Below are 13,269 nucleotides of genomic sequence, written 5' to 3'. Positions count from 1 at the left end.
AAATGATTGAACGTGAATGATGTGGTGGGAACATCCACTAATAATAGGATTATAGACTCAGCGTGGCCCTGTAACCTCAAGTTTTGTCTAGGCTGACCACCACTCTCCCTCGTCATCATGCATCAGGGACGTGTATGAGACACACTCACAAACACACTTGTGCTTGCGCACACACACACGCACTTTCCTGACCAATCCATTACTGCAGCCAGCGGACTGACAACCACACAAAGCGACAGATGCAGCATGGAGCCATGTAGGAGCTCATTGACCTCTGCACTGTCCCGGGCGCTGTGTTCACCGCCGCAAATTACCCATCTATCCATCCCATGTGTCGTCTCTGAGGAACAGGAGTGAGTGTGGATCACTGCACCTCCTGCTCAGCCAGAGCCCGCTCCTGTCCACAAATTAGAGTCCTTTCATGCATGACTATGACAGAGAGAGGAATAACCTCAGAGGATGTGACGGAGACAAAAAGTTCTCCTATAAATTCTTCTTGTAAAATAGTAAAAAATAAAAAGTGAGGGAATTTGTTTCATTTGATTATCAGAAACATTTGTTGCTTACAATCCTTTCAGGGACAGGAATAGAAAATTCTTCAGCTGAATGTTTTGTTACATCTGTGTTAAAGTACCTGAATCCAGTACTGAAAACTGAATCAAACTCAAGACCTGACTTTCAGAATTTGAAACTCACTCTGGACAGGAACCTTGCAAACCTAGAACTTTGAAAAGGAGTAAGACTTGTGTTTTATCAAGATTGATTAATGTTCCTGCAAAGTTCCCTAAAGTAGGGTGACCATGTTTCCTCTTTTGCCCTGACATGACATGTCCTCCTTTTTGGGTGTAAAATCATGCCTGGTGACGTTGTTGATTCATTTAGAGTGGATTAATTTAGTGAACTGCTGAGCAGCCTGCAGCGGTCTGAGGAGCCTGCAGGAGCTAACCTTTGACCCTTGGACAACTTTAGCCAAACTGTGAACTTGAGATGACGACTTCATTTCACCAGGATTGATAGATTTAGTGCCCTCAGCTGTCCTGACCAAGATCTGCTCAGTGACTGCAGGCTAGAGCTAAAAAAACCTAGAGATAGAAAGTCTGTTGGCCATACAAGGACAGCATGCATGCATTTAGGAACGCCTCAGTAGTATAAAAGAAGGCTAGGACATCAGGTTTCAAAAAGGAGAGGAGGGTTTTTGACCGTGTGCCATCATTGTGTCAACTTCAAATAAAGATGTTGTACTGAAGCTGCCATTGGATCTCCTCTTCTTCATTGAACTCCATCTCTTCTTCATTCCAGTATTAGGAAAGTAGTCCACAAAGTTATTACGCAGTCAGATCAGGAGGACCAGGAGTGAATCTCACTTTAGGAAAGACACGTCAACGTATAAAGAATTCCCTAAAATACCCAGGGTTTGCTCAGCTTGTTCTACAAACCATCAATGGTTATGATAAAGTGCTGTTAAGATTTTGAGCATGCAAGCTGCAAGCTGCATGCTGCATGCTGCATGACGTAAAAGCATAAATTCACTTTAACAGGCAAACTGATCTTTCATTGTGGGAAGCACTGCATACTTTAAAGCTGGCACTATTGTCTCAGTTGCAAATAAAGTTTTTTGGAGACCTGAAAAACCACATCACCACCTTTAAGCACTTTTTTTTTCACTAGCATTAACCTCAAACAGGGAAGACTGTTTAAAGCAAAGGTTTGGTCTATAAAGTTGCTGTTAGGGTCTGGTGACCAGTAGTTAAGCTGGAACCCAAAAGCAGACAGACGCTGGCAAATAGTTAAAGGGTTTTTATTGAAACAAGTGATGGAGGAAAGTGCATATTCTGTATCCAGTGGAGGAGTGAAATCTGGTGTTGAGGGCAGTTAGTGTGGTTGGGCAGAGGTACAAAAGGCTCAAGGATGCACTGGAAAAGACAGAGAGGACACAATGGCGGGATAAGTCACACGAAAACTAGAAACTTGCTAATATTTAAGTGCTGGAAAGTCGGCTGATGTACCATGGTAGCAGTGGAAATACTCTGGCTTTAGACTCCTGTCTTAGCAGAGCTTAAATGCAGCCTCCTAATTAGCATGATGAACCACAGGTGTGCAGGTGAGAGTGAGGCCTTGTACACATGTAGCCAGGCATTTCAAAAACGATTATCCCTTCCTCATTTATTCATAAAAATACTTTCGTCCACAAGCAGCAGGAAAATTTGTTGGTAAGTGTGGCTTGTGGCATGTCAGACCCATATTTGGCAGTTTTTCAGCGTAAAACCCATTCCAGCCAATCAGTTAATCCTCTTTTTGGGTTTTCAGCAGATGGTCACCCTGTCTAACAAAGTGCCTCAAATCACGTTTTTCTCTCAAAAGTTTACAATAAATAAAAGCTGGAGTAGTTCAATGTCCCCTACTGTTGTAAACACGTGAGTCTTGATGAGGTGTTCGCTTGTTCTGAAGCAGATACTTTTTTTTTCAAGATTTCTTTTTACCAGATGCAAAAGGATAAGGGTATTGTACTTATTAATAGTTACATAGCACTAATTTTATAATGCAACCACAGTCAAGCTTTGTGTACTCAATTTGTAGCATAGCAGCTAGCTATATTTAGCACGACTTAAAGCCCGGTGCTCTGAAAAGTGTCTGTAAAGTCAGTGAATCCTGGTTATGTCTCATGCTCATCTACCAACTCTAACTTCACCAAGCAGAGCTAATGTAACCTCAGTCTTCATTTTATTGATAGACTCTTAAGTTTGAACAAACCACTGCAGAATAACTGCTGCATGCTTCTCGCTCCTGTTTAGCTTTTTCTGCTTTTCTGTCCTTTTTCTTTGAGACACTTCAAGCTGCAGCCTCTGTGTTTTTTACACCTTTACTTTAGCTTCATATTTTAAGAGCAGGGGCTGCTACTCAGCTCTGTACAGAGAAAGGTTAAAAGTGACTGTACGAAAGGCTCTCACCATAGACTGTAGGCTCTCATAGGCTCTCACTCGGTGACAATGTCATAATTCCGCCCTCCCAATGCCATTGGCTCATGTTCTTCTCTTCTTCCTGAGTTTGGTCAGAAGTGTGTGTTAACTGGACTGTTCAGTGGACTGTTTCATTCAGTGTGCGTCCATGAGAATTAAGTGAGTACATACCGTACTGAAAGTTAAATGTATGTATATTTGTGTGTGCCCTACGTGGTTTAGAAGGTTCTGGTACGTTTCAATTGGTCATTTAGTAGTTATAGCGCTAGTGGTCAGCTATTAGCGCCAGGGATTAGCGATTAGCGCTCGGTATTAGCATGTTAGCGTTAGCGGTTAGCGATTAGCACTAACGATAAGCATGTTAGGTCTTGTTCTGTTTGTGGACTTTTTATCTGTTATCTGAACCTTTTTTGCTCACTGCTGATGTCTCTGTTTGCTTTTCCTTGTTCTATAAGCATCTGAGTGATGTTGGGATTACTGGTAATGCTGCAGTGTGATTGATAAGTTTTTAGCAATGGTTAATAGTGTTACTGTGTTGATTGTGTACTTTTTCTGTGTTTCAGACCACACATACACACATTAACACACCTTATAAAGAAACTCTGAATGATCAGCACTGCTGACAGAGTGAGATCAGAACAAAAAAAAGATCTTAAAGAAGACAAGACCGACTGCTTTGGTGTTCTGACCCCCCAAACATCCCTTCTAAATATTTACAGAGGCCAGAGGTCTTGGATTTTTGGATTCCTCTTTTGTTACCACGGCTAGAAAAAGGTGTAAGTTCATCAAAGCTTTGCTCTACTTAAATCATTGAAGTCAGTTAGTTTTTGGCATTAAACAAAAAGTTTTACTTCAAATGTTTCTGTTTTGAGTGGAAAACTGGAAGCACTGGTACAACATCTTTTTATTTGAGGCTCATCTTTAAATGAAATTCAGAGAAAGTCTCCTTCCTGTGTGTGGGCCCTGTCACTGTTAAACTCCACGTTCCTCTGTGCCTCTCACCAGGAGTTCACCTGAATGTAAATTCAGAGTCTGACAAAAGTTTTCTAGGATCTTGTAAAAGTTCCTCCGGTTAAACTTTGAGATTTTTTTTTATTTTTTTGGCTCAATAGCTCTACATTTTAAGCTCTAAACTATACTTTCTTTTTAAAGAAGTATGAAGTATCCGCTGTCACTTTTAACAGAAATGATTGTTGGCAAACTTAGAAAGTTCAAAGTTCTTGAACTAAATTCAACCAACAAAATGTTTCTTTATGGCATGGAAGTAATCCTCAGATTTTCTTTGTTGCATTTTTTATTTATCTTTTTGGCTCCATATCAAAACTCTGGTTACTAAACAGACAATATAAAATGTACATATGTATTTCATTCTTTGTTGCTCTTAACTTGTCTACTACACTGCTTTAACAACTGTTACACAATTTGTTTCACTGATTTCACAACAAAATGCCACACCACCAAGAAAGGTGGAAAAACTCTGAAAAAGAAACCAAACCTCTGTTCAATCAAAGCTCTGAAGATACCGCTCTCCTCTTATATAAAGCCCAGATGTTCATCTATTGATTCAGTCTTGTTTGAATAAAAGCTCAGTCCTTTTTCTCTTGTGTTTTTATGTTTTTATTCTTCAACAGGCCAATTTGTCATCCTGTTCGTTACATAAACCTCCCACTGGCCGCTCAAGCGTAAATAGGTAAGCTGCTGTCACTATGATAATCTAATTATTTATTCATTCAGCTTTTCTACTCCTCTCCTCTTCCTGTGTCTCATAACTTAGTCAGAAATGGGAGCAGCCAGGAGGAGATTTCCCATGTTGCAACAGTGTGAAAGGTTAGCGCGCATTCATTACATGGGCTGAGTTCACACACTTTCATTGTCTCCTCCCACAACAGCCTCATTTTTCTCTGTTTTCTTGTTTTTTTCCCTCTATCTCCATTCATCACTCACCCTCTCATTGAGTTTTCTGTTTGAACACGAGGATTTCTTCCTCTCTGACGGCAGCAGAAGACCCAGCGGTGATGTGCATCAAAGTTTGTTTCATGTTTCAGTGCAGAGGCTGGTTTTTTATCCTTAAAGCTCTGACTGGCTTCAGAGACAGAGATCAGCTAGCGTCTTAGTCACTGACGTCTCAATTAACGAGCGCACAGACACCAGTCATCAGAGAGCTGAGAGGCCCTTAAATGGAAGCTAACAGTTCAGACAAAGCCATCCTTTTTAGTCATTTCCAATGAGCTCAAGTTGACCGAAGAAATTAAACTCAAAAGTTTTCAGACTTTGTTTGTGTTTTACTGTAGAATGAAGCTGAAAATACAATCACTGATAAAAAGAAAACAAATAATTGGTTGGTTGGTTAATTGGAAGGTGAATGAATAAAAATAATGTCTTCAGCAATGTTAGAATGTTACCACTCTTGTCCATATCACCACTCTTCATTCTGTTGTTAATTCTTTCAACTTCTGGCCTTGAAATAAGAAGCGAATGCAAAAAGTGTTGCAGTACTTAAAGTGTCCACTTGAGGCTGGCAGCAGAATCAACCTCAAACCACAAAAGTCTTCACAGCGCTTCACGCTTTCAACACTTTATGTTTCAGCCTCATTCCAAAAGGAATAGATTATTTTTTTCCTCAAAATTTAACACAAAACACCCCATCATTAAAATGTGAAAAAGATTTTTGTTTTTTTTTATTTTTGCAAATTAATTAAAGTTGAAAAAAAAAAAAGCTTAGACATCACATGCACATACGTGCTCTCAGTCTTTGCTCCATACTTTGTTGTTGCACCTTTGGCAGCTTCAATCAGGCTTGGCACACCTGCCTTTGGACAGTTTGGCTCATTCCTCTTTGCTGCACCCATAGACTGTATAGAACATGGACGTAGCCTCCGCGATGTCACCTGTGTGTTCCTGAAACCGTGAAATGAAGCCAGTCCACGGACCCTGCCACATTCACTATGATCCTAAAAACTTCTTATCCGCAGAGATAGAAAAAATTCACTCACCGTACAGTGTGTGACAACATTGAAATCAGTGTTTAAGACCCAAGCTGTTTTCTGAACCAGGCTGTAAATATGTTTTTAATGCTGTAAAAGTCTGTTTTTATTGCTGGGTGTGTTCGTGACTTTCGGTCTTTCTCAGCCAGCCTCAAGCAGATTCTTGACAAACACCAACTTTTAGCACTCCCAAATAGGCTTCATTTTTACTAACTGGATGTTGCCGCTTGGCAGCACCTCTTAGGCTTTGTACACACGTAGCTGGGTATTTTTAAAAATGAATATCCCTCCTCAGTCTTTTTTTAAAAATACTTTTGTCTACATCTGCAGATAAGTGTGGCTTGAAGAGTGTCACACCCATATTTGGCAGCGTTTTCCTGACGTGAAACCTGGCGTATACATGAAACCAGGAAACTGGAGTGTTCCAAAATCTTCACTTTGTCTGGAGTTTTCAGAAAACATTGTTTGCAGTGGCGTAAAACTGTGGTTTTGTGTGAAAGGCAGGCATAAACGTATTGATATATGTGCGAGGCCTAGTTACCTGTCTACGTGTGGACATGGCCTTAAACTCCACCAGGTTGGATAAGGAGCGTAGGTACACAGCCATTTCCAGGTCACTCCACAGATGTTCAGTTTCATTTGTGTTCCATCTCATCGATCTCTCAAGCACTTAGATACTGTCATTCTTGTTACCTTACTCACTTTATTTTGAGAATAGCTGTGGTTTCTTTTGTTGTTACTCAGCTCTCAGTGTCCAGCATTCAGGCTATGAGTTTGTGTTGACACTTAGTTTAAATACTCTTGAAAATAAAGAGTTAATTTTTGTTCTACGTCCTGAAAATGATGTTTTCAGGTCTTTATTAAATATCACTCACTTAAGACCTTAAAATGCTCAATACTTCACCCAATTCACTCAAAATATGATCCTCACTTCCATATTTCTTTTTATAATACAAGTAATCTTTAGTTAGGGATAGTTTAAGAGATAACATCAGGTAAAAGGCGTCATTACCTTTGTATCTACTTCTTGGATACTGTGAGTGCGGTGGAATCAGCAGTGAGCCGTATACGGGCAGAAACCCCTCACAGAGTTTGTTTTCAGTGAGTCAGAGCGGAGCTGACGTGTAGCTGACAGTAAGCAGTCCCACCTGTCACTCAAAACTACAACCTCAATAATTTTGCATGAATTTACAATCTAAAGGGACAGCTGTGGCTCGGTGGTGGTCTGACGTCTCTGGATCAGGAAGTGGGTTCAATCCCAGCTCACAGTCCACGTGTGGACGTGTCCTTGGGCGATTGAATCCTAAAGTGTTCCTGGTGAAGTGTGTGAATGTGTATGAATGGAGTTTAGTTCTGGTGCTCACCTGCTGTCGTAGCTTCTGCCATTATATACAGTGGGGAAAATAAATATTGAACACGCCAACTTTTTTCTCATTACATTTATTTCCAAAGATGCAGTTCAAACAAAATTTCTACCAGACATTGTTATTAAGTCAAAAAATCCACACATGAAAAGAAATCACAACATTCAGGTCCATAAATAACGGTTATGTGGAATTAAGTACGATAGCACAGGAAAAAAGTATTGAACATGCTAACTGAGACTCATCGAATACTTAGTTCTTTCCACTAATGTTCAATTGGATTTAAGTCAGGTGATTGACTACGCCATTCTAACAGATCAATTTTCTTTTTTTGAAACCATTTGAGAGTCAACTTTGCCGTGTGCTTTGGATCGTTGTCCTGCTGGAAGGTCCAGCCACGTCTCATCTTCATCATCCTGGTGGATGGCAGCAGATTCATATCAAGAATTTCCCCATACATGGCTCCATTCATTGCTCTTTCAATTATATGAAGTTTGCCAATACCATGAGATGAGAAACAACCCCATGCCATGATGCTTCCACCTCCAAACTTCATTGTTAGTATAGTGTTTTTTGGGTGATGTGCCATTTCTCCTCCAAACATGGTCCGTAGTATGACAGCCGAAAAGTTCAATTTTGGTCTCATCTGACCAGACAACATTCTCCCATTATTCTACAGGCTTGTCAAGATGCTGTTTAGCAAACTTTAAACCAGCTTCAACATGCCTTTTCTTGAGGAATGAAGTCTTGCAGGCTGAGCGTCCATTGAGGCCATGGCCGAGGAGTGCATTGCCTATTGTTTTCTCTGTAACAATTGTACCTGCTGCCTCCAAGTCTTTCTGGAGCACTTTCGGGGTGGTCCTTGGCTTGTTGAGTACTCTTCTGACTATCTTTCTGACTTCCTGGTCAGAAATCTTGAAGGAGCTCCTTCAGGTTCAATACTTTTTTCCTGTGTTATCGTACTTAATTCCACATAATTATTATTTATGGACCTGAACGTTGTGATATCTTTTCATGTGTGGATTATTTGAGTTAATATCAATGTCTGGTAGAAATTTAGTTTGAGTTGCAGCTTTGGAAATAAATGTGATGAGAAAAAAGTTGACTTGTTCAATACTTATATTCCCTTTGTGTGTGTGTGTGTGTGGTGTGAACGTGAGATAGTGTGACATGAGGTGGTTTGAGTGTTTTCTTCCCAAAAAATTTTAGACCAGAACAGTTCGTTCAGCGTGCATCAGTCCAAACTTTGTTTTCTTTACTTTAAAGTTTGGGGTGTTGACATGAGGGTCTAAATCCCTCAAGGAAAGCGCCTCAGGTGATCATTAGTGGAAACAAACTCTGCAGGTTTTTGTTTTCTTGGCACTTCCACATTGTTTTAATTTTGCTGTTTGCTTCTTGTGCTGAATTAGAAATGGCTTCTTAAGGCTGTGACATCGATGTGTGTGCATGTGTGTGTGTGTGTGAGAGAGAGAGAGAGAGACACACACACACACACACACACACACACACACACACACACACACACACACACACACACACACACACACACACACACACACAGGACTCAATCAGAGAAGTCAGTTTCCTGTTCAAGTGTTATGTTTGCCTGCTTGACATTCAAACTGGAGCTAAAATAAAACCAGATCTGAATAAAACCGTTTCAGTCTGTAATGTAATCCTTTAAACAGGGGATTTAAGTATGTGTAAGAAATTGTTCTTCTGTTTCTGTCTCTTTCCTCCCAGTTGATTAATCCCAACGTGCTCCTGAACTGTTGTCATAGAGCGTTGGTGTCAATAATCTACAGGGAACACATGGGTCAGCCTAAAGTCTCCTCCAAGCAGCACATCGAGCTGTATGATGTGTGGTGTGTGCACAACATTTAAAAGTCATCTGATAGTGTGATAAGAAGCTTTAACGGCCCTGTTGCTTCTGCTGGGATAATGATTCAGTCAATATCAATTGAGGACAACAAACACAGCTCTATTGGCACAACAGATCAGTGATCGATGGAGGGGCACATTACTGGTGACTCATTCAGAATCAAATGGCTCCATCATTAAGTATTAACTGATGGATGCTCATCCATAGATGGACAGGCTTTGGTGTTTAGATTGAATAAAACATTTTGGTTTTACTTCTGCTGCATTGTGTTCTGAAAGTATTTTTGATGTGAGAGCTCTACCCTCAAATCTCATGGACGTACGTTGACAAAGAAAGGTCTTAAGTCGAATCCTCAGCAACACAATAGGATGCAGCATTTTCTGCCCAAGGGTTAGAGAGCTTCAGTGAGGGCAGCAGCCTTCACCGCAGTATCTCGGCTCCTTGTAGGCGAGGATGTGGGAGAGTGAGAGTTACCAGAAGGAGCAGAGGTCAAAGTTCACAGCGTGAACTCCACCTGATGCCACAGAGCTGGACCCTGTGTGTACTGTGTGGTTGCTCCAAGCCAGTGAGTGTTTTTTCTCTCTATGTTCAGGACTATTCTGAATTTTTTGTTATCCAACAGGATGTTAAAAAAAGCAAACTAAGGAGAAACTGGGGAATATCACCAGCAGGTTTGATGAATTGTAATTTTATTCCCCTCCTTTAAGAGAATTAAGAAGGTCAATACAAATTTAAATAAACTTTGCATAAAGAAAGGCAGTGTGTGTTTAGTAGATTGTTTCTTTGTTGAAACAATGCTTCTTGGCTTTAAATCTGTTACTATAGGAAACCCTGTTTCTTTCACCTTCAAAAAGTAAAACATTCGTAAGGAATATGCATTGTGGGATGAGCAGCAGATGCCAAACAGTTTAATCTGATGTTTCTATTGAATCTAAGATCTAAAAAAACAACAGTACAGAGATTACTAAGATGTACGATGTGTTTAAACAGAAAAAATCAAAACAATTAAAAAGGCAAATCTAATAACACAGGGTGTAGGATGAAAAAAAACGTGCAATGTTTTTGCACATTTATAGTTTAATCTGTCAGAGCATGTGTAGAAAAACAAAACAGAACAAAGAAGAAAAATGCGACACTGTAAACAAAGAGCAACAATGGAGCAATTCAACAATTCGTCTTCTTTGTGATTTCCATGTGGCTCTTTGCTAAAAAGTGCAGTCAAGCTTTGATTCAGTGACAACTGTGTGCCACGAGGAGAGAAACAGCAGCTGCTGTCGCGCAGTGAGTGAAGATTTTTTCAACCAATCAATGGTCTGTAGTGTTTCTAGTTTCACCTTCTGGGGTCAGATCAGTTTGTCTGGCACCCCAAGAGAAGGCTACCCAAAAGTGGGACTGTTCGGGGCGATAATTTGGGGTCGTGTTTTTGGATAAGTCAACGAAAACAAAATGTATTCAGTACCAAGGTGAACTGAACTGAACCGCTTGGTGGATACAGGGCTAAAGAGATACCTGGATGAGATTCTGCAACCAGTGACGATCTATTTCTTAAAGCCGCCAAGCGGTCCAGTTTGGTTCAGTACGGTTTGGCATGGTTTGGTACAGTTAAGCCTGATCCCGTTTGTGTTTCCTCTGCAAGCTGTGCCCTCTCATGGTAGGCGGTGTGTAAGCCGGAGGCCGAAAGCTGCAGCTGTTAAACAATAATGTGACTCTGTAGCAGCACGACACATTTTACCCTGGTAATAAATCCAACGAAGAAGAAAAATGTGACTCAGCAAACAAAGAGCATAGAAGGAAGACATGCAGCATTTCATCCTCTCTGTGATTGGCATGTAGCTCTTTGATACAAAGTGCAATGAAGCTTTGTTTTAGAGAAGTCTGTGTGCTGCCAGGAGAAAAGTAGCCGCTGTCGGGGTAAGTGAAGATTCCTTTGACCAATCAATGGTCTTCAGTGTTGTAGCTCCACCTTTTGAGAGCGGATCTGTTCAGTCTGGCACCCACACGGAAGGGTCCCAAAAATCTAAACACCTAACTAGCTATTTCTCGTCAATGACCCCCATCTGCTGCAGTAGGTAGCCTGTCCTCAGAAATAAAACAAAAACTATCACTTTTATCCCGGCATGAAGCTGTTTACCTGAATAAAATGATAATAAAACAAGTTTTTGTTTTCCTCACACGTGAAGCACAAAACTGTTGACAAAGTTAGTACAACCTGTTGAACACAGCAGAAACAGTGCACCAATTAAAAGGAAAGTGAATATTAAACTTCATTTGTGCTAATGTTTCTTATTTTGCCCCTGGTTAAACCAAATATGCCTGTTTTGTTCATGTTTAATGAACATGGTCGTCATGAGGAAGGAAAGTCAATAAAAATGGAGAAAATTGTTTTATCACTTCTCATTACCTCTTTCTCCTGTGCTCCTGTTTTCTCTCAGTGAGAAGACACAGCACATAACAGAATTAAGACTTTCTCTTTGTCGCTGCACAGTTTCCCTCAGACTTGTAGAGCCAACATCTGTCAGCTAACGACACAATATCTGTGAAGCCTCTTGGCTTATCAAATATTGAGGCCGTGTACATTAAAATTGCACAAGGTTAACAATGCTGTGTTGTTTCTGTGATCCTTGTCCCACTGATCACGGTGAAAAGAGTAAGACCCCAGAACAGGCTGTTCCGCTTGTTCCTGGAAAAATCTGAGGGAGAAAGGGGTTTTGACCCTTTTGAGGCAAAAATAGTATTTCTTTTGTGTATGTACTGTATCGACACCTTAATGCATGAAAACCCTTCCTCCATCTCTCATCAGCTCGGCTGCTGCTTTAATTATACGCTGTTGGTCTGGTGCATATGTAGGCTTCACACTTCAGTGCATTATAGCTCCTTTTTTACCTCATATATGGTTTCTAACACTTAAACACCCTCACCTCTGACTATACTCTCATTCTGTATGTTAACAACTGTAGCCGTAAGAAGGACAGACCTGCGTCTGAAGTGCAAATCCACTCTCATTTCATATAAGTCTCATCTCCACCATCTTCGCATTTCCTCCACCTTTGTCACTCTGGAGTCCATTTCCTCCATCTTTGTTCTCCTTCCCTTTTCTTCCTCCTCCTATCAGGAAAGTTATGAATAAAAACTTTAATGAAGACCTGAGAGATTTGGTAATCGTATGTCACAGGCAGCATAATGAAGACGGACTGACAGGGAGAGACCCCCTGTGAGGTTTGAGAGCAAAGCTCATTGTGATGGTGATTATTAGACTTTTTCAGAGATCCTCTTCATGTCAGAAATAATCCTCCATGTTTCAGCTTGAATCCTGATAGTGGTAAAAGCAATAACTTCCACTGTATTTGGAGTCGTTCAACATTTTCAGCATTCATAAACGTCCCCCCTGCTGTTGTGATTTGCCTCTGTTGTGACATGCGATGATGGTGGATGCATCCATCATGCTGAACAGGAAAGACACTGAGACAGAGGAAGATTTACTCGTGTTCTTGCCGTCAGCAATGTGGACAGAAGACGCGAAGCTTGCTGGGATCTGCTGAGCATTTTTAAACACCCTGCCATGCGTGGAGATGTTTGTTTTTCCACAAACACACAGCGTTAGATCTTCGTCTCTATCTCAGGGGGCCCACTTTAGCTGATGTGAGAGTCTGCGTAGAAGTACTTTTAAAAAATGGAGCATCCACAGTGACGTTTGTCTTTGAAAGCAAAGATTTAACTTGTTCTGGTTTGATTGTTACTTCAATGTAAAGTCTGATTATTTCTTGTTACCAGAAATGAAAAACTGTGGTTGAAACACAATACATTAAAGGAGCTGTGGGGAGTTTCTAAATGGTCTTGAAAATGTCTCTCCTCTTGGTATCTGCCTGATTGTAATCCACACTTTAAAATGAGGTTATCAACACCAATATTACAGGTTACAGGTTATTTCCAAAGCCTGCTTTCTAGCTTCCCAATCAGGTCAAGCAGGACCAGACTGATTTACAGCACATATGGGTCTCTATGACAACACCACACCAGTTGTGTTTTCCTCCGCTAAAAACAATTTCTGTTATATAATTGTAGTGGTGGTGGACTCAGGAGCC

This window comes from Halichoeres trimaculatus, unplaced genomic scaffold (genome assembly GCF_033239565.1).
Source record: "Halichoeres trimaculatus isolate MK-OKI-2021-1 unplaced genomic scaffold, fHalTri1.1 fHalTri1_scaffold_14, whole genome shotgun sequence".
Classification (NCBI taxonomy): domain Eukaryota; kingdom Metazoa; phylum Chordata; class Actinopteri; order Labriformes; family Labridae; genus Halichoeres; species Halichoeres trimaculatus.
The sequence above is the reverse complement of the archived record's forward strand: the minus strand, read 5'-3'. Positions refer to the sequence as shown.